At 50.2% G+C, this 18,345-nt stretch overlaps 1 protein-coding gene across 2 annotated transcripts in view; it reads right to left on the bottom strand.

Annotated features, from left to right (window-relative positions):
• The window catches only part of LOC116949451 (dystroglycan 1-like), a 60,230-nt gene that overhangs the window by 19,272 nt on the left and 22,613 nt on the right, over positions 1 to 18,345 (bottom strand). Inside the window, exon 1 of one of the 2 annotated variants that reach the window (XM_032966812.2) lies at positions 11,182 to 12,362. The exons of the other annotated variant lie outside the window; for it this stretch is intronic. The gene's annotated coding sequence lies outside the window, so the exon portion shown is untranslated. Of the gene's footprint in view, positions 1 to 11,181; positions 12,363 to 18,345 lie in introns of those variants that run through there. 2 annotated transcript variants of the gene reach the window in all.

Raw genomic sequence — 18,345 nt, 5'->3', positions numbered from 1 at the left:
GCCACGCAGTGTCACAGCGAGAACCACGTGGTGTCACAGGGAGAGCCACGCAGTGTCACAGCGAGAGCCACGTGGTGACACAGCGAGAACCACGCGGTGACACAGCGAGAACCACGCAGTGTCACAGCGAGAACCACGCGGTGACACAGGGAGAACCACGCGGTGACACAGCGAGAGCAGCTGTGGGACCAGTGAGAATGGTGCGAGTCTCAGTGAGAAGCCACGCAGACCCCTTGCTTCCCTGCCCAGGAAGCACGGCTTCTGTCAGCTGTTGTTATTATCACCACACTTGTTCACCCAGGAAAGCCTAAACGAGTCTCCACTCATCTCCAGAATGATTTTCAGGAGGGTGCGGCCAAGTTTTCACAGTTGGGGAGGGATATTGTGGTGTCATCTCAATTTAAGAATTTGCATGTAATTTTCTACATTTTTGGTAAATTTGGAGCATGCACTGAATACATAAATAAACAATACTTAACCCGAATCAACTCGCAAACTGGGCATCATTTCCCCCCCTCACTCCCAAACAGGTCCCTTAATTACTTCTCTCAAGAAGCGTGTTATCACTGCTTACCTCTAACCACGGCTGCTGCTGTCGTGGCCGCCACTGCCGCCGCTAAGTGCTGTCACCTTGCAGGAGAAGCAAGCATCGCTTATCGATTGAGAGGTCACATGACTTCCACTTTGCCCCTCCAAGCAGCTCAAGTATTAAGTCCTGGAGACTATAAACCTGCAAATTCCTTTATAATTACAGTGCATGGCTGTGTTTAGTTCCATTGTAATTACATGGCAATGCAACCTTATCCCAGTGTTTTGAACAAATGCTACTTAAGCCTTGGGGAAAATGAGGCTCCTTTTCAAGATCAGTGGCTTCATAGCTGGTTTAAAAATTGTGAAGCTGGGTTCCAGGCCACTGCCGCAGATGAAAACAAATGTGATTTTCAGTGACATCTTTGGGCAAGCCAATGACATCACCGGATTTAATCACGTGTCCCCGGAGAGATGGTGACTGCAGTGCAATGCGAACAAAGCAGCCTCCCACAGAATCCTCTTTTTGACAAAAGAAATCGAGTCAACAAAATTACATCGGGGAAAGGCAAAATCATAAAGCTGCAGCGGAATAGTGATGAAGGCACACACAATGAATGGCAAAACATTCCACCGAGCACAAAGAAGCACAGCAAATTGACTGTAGCCATTAAGAAGCTTTGCAGTGAAGTGCTAGACGTGCCACAGAAGCAAGAGTCAAAAATATGCAATTCCACTCAGCTCTACAGAGTTTTAGACTTGCCTAGCATTGACACAGGACAAGTGGAGCACAGCAAAGAGAGACGTCTATGGTTGTGGGGTAAATTTAAACTCGGTGTAGACACAAAGATATTCTTCTTGATAGATATGAATGGCACGGCAGGGATAAAGCAGCGTGCTTCCGTAGGGGTATGACAGCCTTCTCATTCCACTGCCTGTGTCCTGGGGTTGCATTGAACAAACAATCTGTGTGATCTGTCAAGTTGCACTGACGAATCTCAGCAGAATCCTCATCTCAACACTCAAATGAAGTGTGAACGATAATTATCAGAAGCAAGAGCACTCAAACTTTCCAAGCAAAAGTTCAGTTTAAATGGGATGGCTTTAATTGAGGACATTTACACCAAGTTATTCTAGGTTTGTAGAGCAGCGTGGATGAATGAGATTTCCCTGAATCTGGAATCACATCTCAGAACCTCATGGGAGGGCAGCAAGGGTTTGCATCTGGTGTAACCAAAGCAGATAAACTTAATGGCAGATTTACAATCATGTCATGATGGGTGTGACGTTGCATGCGTCAAGCTGTGGATAGTGAGGAACACGATATTCGTTTCTGGAAACAAAACTTCATGTTTAGCTTTAAGAGCAGCAGGATTACGCAGTGGTGACACTCACGCCTCACCACAAGCAGGTCCTGGGTTCGATTCTGACTCCGGCACGTTACTGCATGGAGTTCGTATATTCTCTTCCTCTGTTCTGCATGGGTTTCCTCCAGGATCCTAGTTTCTTCTTATAGATAAATAAATCATGCAATGCAACTGGTAATTGCTGAAAATTTACCTACAAATTATTCATTTGGGATCACACACAGCAGCAGCATCATCATCCCTGACTGAAAACTTGGCAGGACCGTCCTGAAAAAAAGTCTTGAGACTCAGCAAGGGTTTCCTGGCTGAACGAGTGTACATTTTATAAAACACTTCTCAGTGATCTTTTGTATACGTGTACCGAGTTTCAAGCGAGAACTGAGCCACATGCCCGGATATTTGCAGAATGTATAACTGTTGATGGTAGATACGCAGAACGTGCTTAGAAACACTGCGCCAGGGTGGAGGCTGGAGGACTTGTGACACAGCAAGAACACGCATATGGGTTTTACATCCATTTATCAGGAATTTGAAATAATGTGCTGTAGCACTTTAATAAAATGTAGTTGCAAACTTATTTGGACTTTAATTATTGACGAAACAGGCTGGAATATAATCGCCAGCGCAGGAGCCGCTTAGAACAACCGTAGTTCACGCAGCTCGCTTTGCGATTTAATGCCGCACTGTATTTATACCTTGCGTAACGACACAAATTCACTACGCCACACACGGCAAAGGGCATTGCTCGCCCGCCCGAGCCCGAGAGGCAGGGTTGGTGGATTGCGCAGGGATCAGAGCCGTGCCGCGTTGCGAGACCTCGTGATGAGCAACATAAGGCAGAGTAGCAAGTAGGTTTGTGACCGACCTGTGCAGATTGCGCGTGTTCAGTGGGAACTTAATCGTGCAGAGTGTGCAAAACATACTGCCCTGTTACTGGAAGATGGCAATACTGTACGCAGGAAATGCACTTTTTTTACTGGCATTACCTTTTGTTAATTATGTAAAGAATGAGGTCTCTCCGCGCTCCCACACGGGACAATGCTCATCTGTACTGGGGGCCCTGAGCACATTTCTGTAGTGGAAACCATAGCAACCAGTCTCTCCATAGGACAACCACCGCTGACTCGCAACAAAGTGGTACTTATTTCATCAACCCAAAGGGATGTTGAACTAAGTTGATACCTGACTGGGATTAGAAATAGAAAATCTGCTGTTCATTGAGAGAGAAGACGCAGTCTTGGGCAGAGAAGGGGAAGGTATCTAGCCAGGACTGGCAAGGGGGCATGGAGTCAAAAGTTTGGTTGGCTGGGGGAAGGGAGTTCCAGACTAGAGGACAGCAGAGGGGAAAGAGTGACCTCCCACTGAGCAAATGTTGACTGGGGACTTCAACAGAAAGCCTTGGTTGCTAGAGTGTAGAGTGGGTGGAGGGGAGTAGAGTGAGATGAGAGGGGAGAGGTAGGAGAATGTGTGGACGGCAGTAGATGGAGATGAGAGGGGAGAGGTAGCCAGGGTAGAGTCCGTGGAGAATCTCTGATAAAATTCTTCAGGACTGCAGGAGACCTTCCTGTTAAACATACCACATCGTTGATTGTTATAATCACAAACCTAAAGTGGGTGAGCCCTTGTGATGGAACTTTGCTAGAGTTTTGTTGCGAATGAGGCATACGGAATCAGAATCACATGCAAACCGGCATCCTCATGCTCACGCATGCTCGTTGGATCTGAAGATGCCACAGCAGTGTTGTCACGAGTGATGTACCCTCTGCATGTTTACTGCAACTTGGTGACCTGGTTGCACAAAAAGCACACACAACTGTTGGGGGCAGTTGCTAGTCAGGGTGCTTCACAAGTAGCCATGCGTGTAGAGGATGCATTTCTGTTTAAAAAAAAAATCAATGGGACACTTTTTTGGAGTAAACGGCACATTCCAAATAGTGCTCGACAAACACCCGCAACGGAAGCGACATTATTCCTCTGCGATGCGAAAGTTTACCATCGCTTCTTGTTTATCAGGACACGCAGAAGCCTCAGCCAGTTTATAACAGCGAGCCGTGTGAAAATGCCTTTGAGTGGTGCGAGTCCGTGCCTGGCGCAGGATGCAATGACAGATGCAGCGCACGCAAAGATACTCGCGACCGACACCCTCGGAGAGCAGAATCGCCTGTTTACAAATTCCATCATCATATACAATTGCCTGGGGTTAAATAAATACTATATCCCACTCTCTACCGAAATTATGGTTTCGTATCTCATATCCTCTGCGAGCAAACTCGTATTCTTTACCACCTAAAATTTGTGTTAATTGTGTAATATTGTATGACGCATGTTGATCGGCTAACCAAGCTTATTAGTCATGACTGCAAGTAGCTTTTTTTGTAACACCCTGCGAACAATGGTTTTGCACTTTGCTTGGCATCCTGTCATTTAGACTGTGGCCTGGGCGAGGCTGCTTGGCGTGTGGGTGATGATAATGTGTGACCAAGAATGGCACAATGCCAGCAACAAGATATGAAACTCGTCATCGAAGCCTATATTTATACCGCATGTGATGATTAATACAATATAATGATTTATATCAAATCGCAGCAAAGCAATAATGCAGATGGTTGTGGGAGTTTATGTGCAGGAAGCCAGGGCATTGGTAGTGGATCATTTAAAAATGAATTGTGGTATGGTGGTGGCAGGGTGGTGACAGCACAGTGTTAATGCTTGTGCCCAACAGCAAGAAGCGTCCGGGTTTGATTTCAGACTCGGGCAGCTTTCTGTGCGGAGTATTCTCTTCCCCTGTTGTTTACTCCAAGTTCTCTGGTTTCTTCCCGTAGCTAACAAAAACACAATGTAATTGGTGTTGACCAAACATCCCAATATAGCAGGATTGGCCTGAAAAGAGTATTGAATTCAGTGTGGCTTTCCTGGGTAAATGAGCAATTATTATTTATAGTATTGCATTGGAAAATGCACTTACACTAGGTTTTTAGTTTTAATTAATCTTTAAACAGGATTTGTCTTCACGTTTTTCATTTATGTTCTAATGTAAAGAAACTCGTTTTAGGGGTTTCCTCCAGGCACTCCAGATTGCTCTTCTCTACCAAAAATAGCAAAACAAGAAGTGGCCGAACACCCTAGACAGGATCCTCCTGGCGACGAGGCTCTTTGCTGAAGCAGCGAGGCTCAAGAAGAAGAGAAACATTCGGACGGCAGGCAAGAAGACTGCTGTGATGGAGCAGTGCTGCCACCCACCCCGGCACCGCCCAGCGGGGCGCCATCCCAACACCATCGCTGCGAAGTCCACCGACCGCATCAGTGCAGGATCACACACGCGGCTGGGCCATGCCGGGTTACTAAAGCTAGAGGACACAGCGACCGTCTGGCTCGTGGAGTTCATGGCCATGCCGATGCGTTGAGCTGACACTGCTGAGATCCATGACGTGAATCCAGGCAGCCAGCCAATGGGTAAACCACGTTTAGCGATTGTGGTCTTGTCTCAGTCACCAATTACCCTATTAAACCTAGTTTATTCACTTTATTTTAAAAAATTGTGTTCAAGGGACTTAACGTTTGACTCTGTAATACGACAAACCAACCCTGCAGGGGATGTAAATGTGCACTGCCAAGTGTGAACAAGAGACCAAGTAAAGCGACTTCAGATGTTGTGTGAAATCTGCTGGGGGTGCTCTCCGACTCCGAACACACGGTGACGCACCGTGCACTGTCGCAACACCAATGTTAGGATACAATTGGGGGATAAAAAAATGTAAAAGCCTTCATGTGCAGCTGTCCATTATGAACAGCTGCACACAGCCAAAGAAATGATCGGATTTCTCTCGGCGTGGTTGTGTTTTTACAAAAAAATTCAACAACTTGCAGCGAGCCAAGGAGTAACCAGACACCTATCTCATTCATAGCTGCTGCTGCAATGCAAATAACATTCTTACACCGTGCACAGTAAAGATAAACTCAGGCCTCTTGCTTAGACATGGTGGTGACATAGCCCAGCAGCAGTGCGTTCACCGCCTGTTGCAGAGGTTCAGGTTCTGACAGGCCACCCTGCATAATACTCCGTGGGGTGCATCAACTGTAAATATATGTCGTCTGCTTCACAGCGGACATCAAAGTTTCCAAACGAGCAGGCCGTTGTGTGCCAGCATCAAGATCCAAATATGCCAATTTGAAAATTATCCGCAAATTACTCAACTGGATATTACTGTGTGCAATAAATAGCACATTTGTGATAGCCTTGCACTATAGGTATGGTGTGAATCCCAAATATACAAAATGATTATGACCATAAGGCTTTAACATGACGAGGTTACATTCACGCTGAAATAGGTTCATTTATTTAGAACAATACAGCTGCCTGTGGTATTGTTTACTGTTTTGAGTTTGCAGTGGCATGTGTGCCGCTGGACGGGAGGTGATGAGCTGGGCTTGGTGACATCATTAGCGCCATCAAACACATCGCTCGGGAGTGAGGACGTGAGGCGGCTGAATTGTTTAAGGGACCCGGCTAATAACCAACAGGAGATTTGTCCATTACAAAACTTTGTCCATTTATCAATTTAATAAGCCAATCATCCCAGCACTAGTGTAGCCTATTTGTCAACTGATGGCATTCAATGCTGACAGACACTGACTGTACAGCACTGTGGTAGAACGGCAGCTCAAAACTGCAACTTCAAATCCGATGACTTCCAGTCCCATGTCAACTGGGACCATCGCCAACCCGAGGTAAGTATAATGGATATCATTCTGTGGGAAGGCCATCGTGGTTGACTGTCGATGGACTAATCACTTCTGCAGAAATGTGCCATTTCAATCACTGGTTTAGGACCCCCAGTGGGGATGACCACTGTCCAAAGATTGCTTGAGTATGGACGCGTACTGATTGCTGGTTGTGTAACCACAGGGCAACGTGTAAAGCAATGGCATATTTTCCCAGTAGATGACAATGTTGCTGTGTGTGATCCCAAACGAGTAATTTGCAGATTGTGTTTGAGCATTGGGATGTTTGGCCAATACCAGTGACAATGTGTGGTGTTTTTTTGGCTCAGGGAGGAAACCGGAGAATCCGAACGAAACCCATTGCAGAATAGGTGGAGAACATACAAACGCAACAGAATGGTGCCCAAGTGAGGAATCAAACGCAGGACCTTCTTGCTCTGAGGCACAAGTGTTGCCACTGTGCCACCCTGCTGCCATATTAGCTCTGGACTAATGTAAATATTGGTAAGAACAGCATAATCTATGTTAATAATACACTCCGTATAAATGTAAGCACATCAGACCGTATTGATCCACTGATGGATTAACGTTTCACCTTCTTTCACTAATGTGTGTACACTTTTCTCCAATACTGGATCCATATCACGCTTGCATATTGGAATAATGTCCCTCCGATCGATAGGAATAGCCATCAACTGGAAAAATAGTGCAGATTGAGACGAAATATCAAACACACTTAACGTGAATTATGAGCTGCGTTTACACCACAGGACTATGTGGGGAAATCACCATCATAATACCGAGTGCGTCTTTTGTAGGAGTGTATGTGCTTATCAGTACAATCTTAGCCACCGGTGCCACCAGTGGCCATCCTGCAGACTGGTCCTTGCCTTTGGAATGTGGAATTACCACCACTGGCTCAGGGCCACCGAGAAGAGTTGAGTGATGCCCTCTTGCTCATTTAACAGGGAGGCATTTGACTCGACACTTTAACATTATGTAAAATGGTTTTGAAGTGCGGTGAAAATAAAAAAAATCATCACAATGGTACAACCATATGTAAACTAGTTCTAATGCTGACTGGTTACATCTTTAGTGCGAATCATCAGAGTAGTACAACCCTGCTATCCTACTGGAACTTTGTGTAACCCACAGCTGTTTTCAGGAACTGCCCTTGGCACACACTGTGAGACCTTCGTAAAGAAAGGAATTAGCACAACCTAAAGGCCTGTAAAACAAGACTACATCCTCTCCCATCACTACACCCCGCTCCTAAACACCAGCCTTGAAAAGGCTTTTATTGAGGCTGTTAAGGAGGATGCCTGGCAGTGTGTGGGCCGGTTGCTTTCTGTGGCAGCCATAAAACACAATCTGTACATGTCGCGGACAGTGCAGTGATGATGGCTAATAAGGACAAAACGAGTAAAGAATGAGTGTTGGTTTACTACCAACACTTAACAGGCTACATACACTACACACACACAAACACCACAGACACCACACAGGGTAATCTACATTTTACCATGATGCCCTGTGACCCAGCTGTATACTTTTGGTGCCTATTTACTTGCATATTTCTCTGCATTCATGAGTGGCTTCTTCGTCGCTTTAGTATATTTTGATTGGACGTGTTTATGAAACACCTTGCCCACACGCTGGCTGGCTGTATACATTTGGTTAAGACCAACACACAATCGCTTCAGAATATAGGTCAGTTAATTGTTGCTGCAAATCATTATCTCTCCCCAGTTATTACATCACAATTGTATATGCTCTGAAAAATCAAATCCTACATAGTCTTTAAAGAGTATACATACAACTCAAAGAATTGCCTATGCAAAATAGTGTGTGCTCAGATGTATAAATAAAATCTCTTAACATTACATGAATCGTGGTCACCAGAAAAAAAAGCACGGAGTGAAATTAATCTCCTGAGCCAACGGGAGAAACTCCACATTCCTGAGTGTGTGACAGGATAAACACTGCGATGTCTCCCCACAAAGTAGTATGCCTCTATCAGCTCCATAAAGATGATGGGCCCAATCGACCCCCACCAGGATTTGAACTCTTGACTTTTCCATTGCAAAGTGTGAGCCCCAACCACTGTGCCACCTGGCTGGTTTTGTACAGGGATAGAGGGTCCAGCCCCAAAAGGCACAGAGGGCCACTGCCCCAACAGGGACAGAGGGCCACTGCCCCAACAGGGACAGAGGGCCACTGCCCCAACAGGGACATAGGGATTGGCCTCAGCAGTGATCGCACGCCACAACAGGCCTGCATTTTTTCAAGAGGTGTAAGGGCAGATCGTGACAGAGCTAAGGCAGTGGCGCCTTCTCACAACGTTTAATTTAAACAAGGCTCTATGAACTGCAAAACTGCGTTCAATTGAAGAGATGAGTGTCTAAACACAAAAAACCCATATCAGTCCATCGGCCTTATGTACCAATGACTTGCAGGAGCATTGTTTAAGCAGGACACCTTGGACTCGTTTCAACGTAGCCCCTCTAATCCCTACGTTTGTTACCCAAAGTCCTCCACGACGGCACAATCAGCTGGGTACAATTTTTTCGTGCTGTGCTTAACAGGCCCAATGGTGGCCATTCACGACTCCTGCTGATAACTTGCAACTCAGCAGAAACCGTGCGACATGACCGACTCTGCTGATGAGACTCAGAGTTGAAATTGCAAGAGTTACGTGTAAAAGTTGTCCATTACATTAAAAATTTAACAATGACTACGTTATCCTGTGCTGTAAGTGTATCAAGCACTGGAAATGCTGAACATGACCACACTGAGTTGATGCCTTCATGTGACCGGCTCTACCCGTGGCTTGAGGACAATGACCTCGGTAACTTCAGACTCTGCATGAGACAGCACTGGCAGAAGCTAAGGCTGAGAATTTAAGTTCGTGAAGCTGATTAAGCAGCTGCTACTGCTGCTGCGTCCAACTGCATGTGTGCTTGCGCGCGTACAAATGAGCGGGGTAGCGCGTGTAGTCGCCGAGTGACGGGAGCGGGTCGCCATAAAAGTGTTTGCAGACGAAACGGTGCGGGCTGCTTCACCTTAAGTGTCCGACTAAAGTGACCAATCCCGAGTCACCTCAAATGGAACATCAATTGCCGAGCGAGCACAGACGCAGGCAAGAGTTCACCGCCGGGGTAACTCCTAGCTTGGGGCCACGCGCGGACCACCCTGGGGTGCCTGTGAGAAGCCGCTGTCGCTCACGGTGATTGCGTGACAGCAGCGCGACTGGGCACGAGTCGCCGAAGAGCCAGCAACCAGACAGCAGCACAGGCCCATAACGGTGGTAACGGACAGATGGCCGAAACGAAACAAGCTCACAGCCGCCCCCTCATTCACAACGTGCTTGACCCGAGCCACCACCCTAATCCTCAATGAATTCGCCCATTGTCTAGACCTGGCTAAACCAAAGCCGAGTCCCGGAACCAAGAGCTCGTCATAACTCAGAACCAAAAGTAGTCCACAACCATTAATGAGCCAAAAACGAAGCCGCACATTTAATGAAATGACCATTTTAGTGTTCGGCTGAACCGAGCACGAACCACAACAGACGAAACATGAGTCTCAGATCCTACATCACTCAAAGAGATTCAAGCACCCATTCATCTCGATGAAGCGCTACTGACGGATTCGTCTCAAAAGGCGGTAAAGTTTGGAGATAAAAACTCATCGCCGTTGGCCACGGCCGGGTGAACGTCTCCAGTGGGGTACATCTCGAACGCTGCTCGCGTGGCCCAAATGTTGAAGTGGGGCAGCAGCGACACGCGGGCTGGCAGGCTGCTCGGAGCAGATAGGCCAGGCAGGTGAGGGTAGGGCAGATGAGGCAGGATCCGGTGATGATAGGGCAGGTGAGAATAGGGCAGCGAGGCAGGGTGAGGTAAGGCAGGTGCGGTGAGGGCACGCCAGGCTGGGTGAGGTCGCGTCGAAGCGCCCCAGGTCAGGCCGGGCAGCGGCACTCGGCCGCGCCTGCGGGGTGAGGAGGCAGCGCGACGCCACGAGACCGGGAACCACCGCTCAGTCGCTCGGCTCACACGGGTCCCCGCTCACAGTCGCTAGGGTCCCCGCTCACAGTCGCTAAGGTCGGTAGGTCCGCTCGGTTCCCCGCTTACAGTCGCTCGGCTCGCTAGCGTCGCTCGGATCCCCGCTCACAGTCGCTAGGGTCCCCGCTCACAGTCGCTCGGATCCCCGCTCACAGTCGCTAGGGTCCCCGCTTACAGTCGCTAGGGTCCCCGCTTACAGTCGCTAGGGTCCCTGCTAACAGTCGCTAGGGTCCCCGCTTACAGTCGCTAGGGTCCCCGCTAACAGTCGCTAGGGTCCCCGCTTACAGTCGCTAGGGTCCCCGCTTACAGTCGCTAGGGTCCCCGCTAACAGTCGCTAGGGTCCCCGCTCATAGTCGCTCGGCTCACACGGGTCCTCGCTTAAAGACGCTAGGGTCGGTTGCTCCCCTAGCGTCCACGCTCAAGAGTGGCTGGGTCACTAGGGTCGCTCGGGTCGCTCGGATCCCCGCTCAGGGTAGCTCGACTCGCTCGGTCCGCTCGGTCACCTGGGGTCGCGCAGCGAAGAGGAGCGACGGCAGAGGGGCGTCCGAGCAGCGGCGGTTCCTGCTGCGTGGCGACTGCGGTGGGTGCGGCGAATGTATCGGCCTTGCAGGGGGTGAGAGTGCAGCGAGCGAGCCGCGTCTGCCGCCACCGCTCTCCTCTTTCTCGACGGCGCTGCCGCTGAGGACGCGACAGCCGAGTCCCGGCTCCTCTCTCCCCGAGGCCTCCACTACGGGTGACGTCACCGCGCTACGGCGAGCCGAGCGCGTTTGTAAAACGAGGCGGCGATTGCACGAGGGGGGAGGGGCGCTGGAGAGCGGGGGGGGCCTGACCCGAACCCCTCCCCCAATCCTAATCCTATTAACCAGATTAAAAAAACATCATTAAATAATTAATCAGACATTCCGCCTCCTTCCTATATCTGTCCTGCCGCATAATAAACGGAAGTATATATTTTTTCACATCCCATTAAGGCACACAATCTTCTGAGAGTGCATAATTTCAGCAGCATTGCTGCGGTTCATGCAAAACCTGCAGCAGTTTCGACACGCGGTATCTCATGAGCAGAGCCAGACTCGCTAGAACCAATCACGTCGACCACTGTCCCACCAAACCCCCTTCTACCAAACCCAACAAGGGATTGGTGGGACAATGTTCGACCTGATTGGAGACTGGGGGTTGATCCAAGGCCTCTGCGCAGGAGGAATGTGTTCTGAGCCCTGTGCCATTGTGCTCCCAGATAGCGCAGTAGCGATTGAATTTGAAACGAAAACACAAAGCGCAGCGGTGGGAAAAGTTGTGCTTCAGACTAAACTCGTGCACTTGTGGCTGTGTAGGGAATGACTAATCTCGGTTTTATTTTGTTCTTATTATAACTTGTTATTGCTTGACATCATGCTGCATTGTTTTGTTATCCGATGTCCTTTCACTCGCAAGGGGGTGCAGGACGTGTTCACTCGCTATCGACATCGTTATCGTGGCCAATGACTTGACCCATACACTCAAGTGGCCTCGAGTGATGGGCGAGCATGAGACACTCTCCTAGGGTAGTTGGGGCGTCATCGCCGTGCGTCGCGTGCCAAGCGGTGCCACTCTGCTACCACCACAGTGTGCGGTGCCACTCTGTTACCACCACAGTGTAGGGTGCCACTCTGTTACCACAACAGTGTGTGGTGCCACCCTGCTACCACCACAGTGTGGGGTGCCACTCTGCTACCACCACAGTGTGGGGTGCCACTCTGCTACCACCACAGTGTGCGGTGCCACTCTGTTACCACCACAGTGTGGGGTGCCACTCTGCTACCACCACAGTGTGCGGTGCCACTCTGCTACCACCACAGTGTGCGGTGCCACTCTGCTACCACCACAGTGTGGGGTGCCACCCTGCTACCACCACAGTGTGGGGTGCCACCCTGCTACCACCACAGTGTGGGGTGCTACTCTGCTACCACCACAGTGTGCGGTGCCACTCTGCTACCACTACAGTGTGGGGTGCCACCCTGCTACCACCACAGTGTGGGGTGCCACCCTGCTACCACCACAGTGTGGGGTGCCACTCTGCTACCACCACAGTGTGCGGTGCCACCCTACCACCACAGTGTGGGGTGCCACTCTGCTACCACCACAGTGTGCGGTGCCACCCTGCTACCACCACAGTGTGGGGTGCCACCCTGCTACCACCACAATGTGCGCTGCCACTCTGCTACCACCACAGTGTGCGGTGCCACTCTGCTACCACCACAGTGCCCCCCCCCAGCCCCCCTCACGCCGCAGCCCGGCCATGCCCCATCACTCACTCTCTCTCCCCATGGGCTCGCTCCTACTCGCGTCTCCTCTTGCTCATCAAACTCTATTAATGATGAGAGTTTATACATTGTGGGAGGGAAACAGATGGGGGGAGGGGCCGTGTGAGTGTCCCCACGGGGCTTGGGTGGCACTGGCAGCAGCCCCGGCAGGCACGCGGCGGCTGCCTGCCCAGCTCCAAGTGCCACCTCCGTCGCCACCAATGGCTCGGTATTCATTCATTAGTGGTAGGCATTCATGAGATGTTGTTTGGGGGGTTCGAGGGGTCGCGTTACGGTCGCTGCTCGCCGTGGGGTGGGTGGTGGTGCGCGCGTGATTGAAGAATGGAGCAGGTGACTGCCCTAGGGGCTGGGTGGGGCTCAGAAGCTGGGCATGAGTGCTTTGTGTGTGGGGGGCGACAAGGGCGAGTCTGTGAACACACGATGCTTTAAAGTCCAGTCTCCTACTCTTATCCACTCAATCTCTCTGGCTTCTACACCTATGTCCTATGAAGGACCGTTGCCTGAAACTTTGCCCATTATACAGTTGTCCTATAAAGGCCACGAACGGTGTTATTGACGAATGTGTTTATATTAAAGTAAAGTCACGTAGATAGGTTCAAAGAAAATAACAAAAAACTACCACGTTTCGATCGCGACACAAGCGGTCGTCATCAGGCAAAGGGGGGTTAGCGTCTAAAAGGAAATGTTTATAAAGGTTTGAAATGGGCGTAGCCAAAATGTCATCAGCCAATGAGAATATAAGTGGTGGACAGCAACTGCGGCGGTGGTGAGTTTTCCACCAATCAAAGGGCTGCCAGGTAAAAATTGTTTAGTTTAGTTTACAATTATTTATCCTTGTACACCACTGTGAACGCAGCAGCGTCCACAAATAAATGGGGTAATCGTGAACACACGGTCCTCGTTAACCAAAATCACTCATTTAAACAATCCATGAAACACTTTAATGGCTATCACATTGTGGGGAGGTCTTCATCCAGCAGTGGGTGACACTTGGTTCTGAATGAATGTTGTATGTTTAAATCCGACAGAGATACCACGTGTCACGAACAAAATAGCAAGTGGACATTGCCTCTTTCCCACATCAGTCTCTTCACGTAAAATATAACGGCATTTTCTCCACATCTCATCAGTCACACGAAGTGCTCAATGTCAGCAACATTGGTTCAGCACAAGCGAACATTCGCAACGGTTTCGACACGCAGTGTCTCATCAGCAGAGTTAGCCTTGCTTGAATTGACACTGGTGAACCGCCTAATGTTATAGCCTTTCTGTTAGATAGGGGTCCAAGTATGACACAGAACTCTGTCATACATAACACAGAATACTCATTGGTGTCCTTGTGGATAATATAAGCAACAAAATGCGTGGCAGCTCTGGTTGAAGTCGATTCCACGTGGCAGCAGTGAACAGGCGCTGCAGGAAAGCACCACTCATGGCAACATTCTCCAGCACAACGCGCTGTGGGTAAGGCCAGGGGCAGGACGGGATTTGTCAGGTATATTGTGAGTTTAATTAACAGGTTACATAAGGCATGAATCAAGCAGTCGGAACAGGCAGTGAGATTAAACATGGGTTTACCATCGTAAAGGGAGGTCGTCAAGGACGTGTGTCGTCACCTAACATTTTCAACGGCTACGGAGAAGACGTTGAGAGCCGTGCAAGAGGAGTTTGAGTAATTTCCTGGCAGTTCGTCCCTGCGCTTCTGCACGTGCGCTGCAAGGCCCTCTTCTCGCCTCAGCCCATCGCAGATTACGCGGAGCAAACCCAAGGGGAAACAGCTGGGCCTTGCACAATGGTGCATTCAGTGGCCAAAGCGAGCTCAGCGCCAAAGGAGGTTGCTCAGCGTCGCGTCCACGGTCGGACTTGGCCCAGAGCAGCGGCCCTGCCGAGCAGCATCGCCGCGGGAGACGGGGGGCTCTCTGCCAGGGCGGGGATCCCGCGGGGGTCTCTGTCGTGATGAATCTGCCTCCCTGCTACCTAGGGGCTGCAGACAGGGTCGGATTAACCCAGAGGTTAATGCGGCGATTGCCTCAGGCCCCCATATTTCGTATTCCCTCCATTCCACGTTGCGGTAACAGCTGAACGACGGTAGTGCGGCCATCAAAACATGTTGTCTTTGTATTACGATGACACCATTCGTGACTTTTCCACAGCTGAAGTTAAGGGAACATTTTGTTTGAAGAAATGCGTGTTTTAAGTGATTTGTTTGATGAATTTACCTTGAGTCAAATACATTTGTAAATGTTATATCGGTAATAAATGTTTGATGACTTCGTTTTTTTTTTCAATATGTAATACATATTTAGGCCCTTACCTCATCTCAGCCTTTGGCCCGTCATAACCTAAATGCGGCCCTGGCTGCAGGTAGTGCTTACCAAACACCGCGAGACCCATAGCTCCTCTGTCGCTAGATCGTTATGCAGAATGCTGCACTCAACAACAGCTGACAGCAGACGCGAGGTGCAGAGAGCAGGCTGCTGCTTGCGATGGGATCTCGCCATGCTGTGCGTATCCACGAAAGCCTACGTGTTAAACGTGACTGTACCGAAAGAACCATAAGATAACACATCAGACAACAAACAAGAGAGAATAAACGGGACACGCCGCATCTTTGATTCAAATAGTGCCCTCTTGAAATGTGAAACCTGATGGCATGGCTGGGGTGGATTCTTTTTCTCAATGCTAAACGCGTGTCAAACAATTCCCAGGCTGCGTGGTGGCAGTGGAGGTAGTGTGTGTTGAACTTCTTTCGCACCACACGTAGCCAACCGTGCTAATCGGACGGCCGACGAGGAGTGAGGAATGTGTCCGTGCCAGCGTGTCCGCAGCGCGCGGGAATAAACATACGGGGCAGAGGATACATGGAGCGCTGAAGAATGCAGCAAGAGAGTGCAGCAGCAGCAGCAGCAGTCCCGTTCCACGCAAGGTCTCCCATCTCTGTCAACATCTCGCAACGCCTTCCGCCCCATCCCTCACCGTTACCGGCACCCGGCGCGGAATGTCCCCGCCGTGGTGCTCGGTGACCCCGAGAGAGGCCCCCGCGCTCCCACCCACCCCTGGGCGCTGGGTTGGTGGTGGCGCAGTGGTGGCACAACACTCGCGCCTCACAGCAAGAAGCTCCTGGGTTCGAACCACCGACTGTGACGCGTCTCTGTGTGGAGTTTGTATGTCCCCCCCCCCGTTCTGCATAGGTTTCCTCCGTATGCCCCGGTTCATCCCATAGCTAAAAAAAACATACAATGCAACTGGTATTGGCCAAAACATTATGTGAATGTTGAAACATTATCTGGAAATTACTCAATGTGGATCACGCAGCACGGCCGCCTCCGACTGCGAACACTTGGCACGACCCTCCTAAAACAGTCTTGAGACGCAGTGAGGCTATCCTGGAAAACCAAGTAGACTGGCTACAATCTCCCAGCCGTGGCATCGCTCGTGTTTATCCACCTTACCTTATCTACCGCACTCACGTGAGCCCCCGTATAGCCTTAAGAGACTGTTGGAACAAGTACCGGTTTGAAGGCCGGCACGGCACACAAGGAGAAGGATGGCCAGCACCACGCCCGACCGCCTTGTCTCCCTAATGGCGATGTTAACACATCGCACCAGATACTCACTTGAAGCCGAGTCGATCTAGGGGAGGCCCAGGAGCGGTTCAAATAATCGTCACTGGTATTGGCGGGCGTGAGAGGAAATCGAACTCGGGTCGCCGAGTTTGTAGTGCAGCGTGCTAACCGCTACACCACGACTCCCGCTGTGCTCGGACCCCCACCCTTCATCCCGCACCCCTGTCTCCACTGCAGTCAGGGCCGTCTATAGGTGGGTGCGGGGCCTGACTCAAATCCCACAGTAGAGCACCCATCTCCATGGAGCACCCATCTCCATGGAGCACCCATCTCCATAGAGCACCCAGCTTCATGGAGCACCCAGATCTATGGAGCACCCAGCTCTATGGCGGACCTCGCTTCATGGAGCCCCCAGCTTAATGGAACACCCAACTCCATGGAGCACCCACCTTGATGGAGCACCCAGCTCGATGGAGCCCCCAGCCTCATGGAGCACCCAGCTATATGGAGCACCCAGCTCTATGGAGCATCTAGCTTCATAGAGCACCCAGCTTCACGGAGCACCCAGCACTATGGAGCACCCAGCTTCATGGAGCATCTAGCTTTATAGAGCACCCAGCGTAATGGAGCACCCAGCTTCATGGAGCACCCAGCTCTATGGAGCACCCAGCTTCATGGAGCACCTAGCTTCATGGAGCATCTAGCTTCATAGAGCACCCAGCTTCATGGAGCATCTAGCTTTATAGAGCACCCAGCTTAATGGAGCATCTAGCTTTATAGAGCACCCAGCTTAATGGAGCATCTAGCTTTATAGAGCACCCAGCTTAATAGAGCACCCAGCTTCATGGAGCACCCAGCTCTATGGAGCACCCAGCTTCATGGAGCACCTAGCTTCATGGAGCATCTAGCTTTATAGAGCACCCAGCTTAATGGAGCATCTAGCTTTATAGAGCACCCAGCTTAATGGAGCATCTAGCTTTATAGAGCACCCAGCTTCATGGAGCACCCAGCTTCATGGAGCACCCAGCTCTATGGAGCATCTAGCTTTATAGAGCACCCAGCTTAATGGAGCATCTAGCTTTATAGAGCACCCAGCTCTATGGAGCATTTAGCTTTATAGAGCACCCAGCTTAATGGAGCATCTAGCTTTATAGAGCACCCAGCTTCATGGAGCACTCAGCTTCATGGAGCACCCAGCTCTATGGAGCACCCAGCTTCATGGAGCACCTAGCTTCATGGAGCATCTAGCTTTATAGAGCACCCAGCTTAATGGAGCATCTAGCTTTATAGAGCACCCAGCTTCATGGAGCACCCAGCTTCATGGAGCACCCAGCTCTATGGAGCACCCAGCTTCATGGAGCACCTAGCTTCATGGAGCATCTAGCTTCATAGAGCACCCAGCTTCATGGAGCATCTAGCTTTATAGAGCACCCAGCTTCATGGAGCACCCAGCTTCATGGAGCACCCAGCTCTATGGAGCACCCAGCTTCATGGAGCACCTAGCTTTATGGAGCATCTAGGTTCATAGAGCACCCAGCTATATGAAGCACCCAGCTTAATGGAGCACCAAGCTCTATGGAGCACCCAGCTTCATGGAGCACCTAGCGTCATAGAGCACCCAGCTATATGGAGCACCCAGCTTCATACAGCACCCAGCTTCATGGAGCACCCAGCTTTATGGAGCACCCAGCTTCATGGAGCAGCCCGATCCCTGGAGTACAATGCCACAATGGTCTCACCAACAGCTGTGTTATAAACCGTAAAAGTGTATGAACCGCTGGTCAGTTTCCTGAGATAT

Source organism: Petromyzon marinus, chromosome 36, assembly GCF_048934315.1.
Source record: "Petromyzon marinus isolate PM22_M1 ecotype Great Lakes invasive population chromosome 36, UKy_Petmar_22M1.pri1.0, whole genome shotgun sequence".
Taxonomy (NCBI): Eukaryota; Metazoa; Chordata; class Hyperoartia; order Petromyzontiformes; family Petromyzontidae; genus Petromyzon; species Petromyzon marinus.
This window is presented reverse-complemented; position numbering and strand designations above follow the sequence as displayed.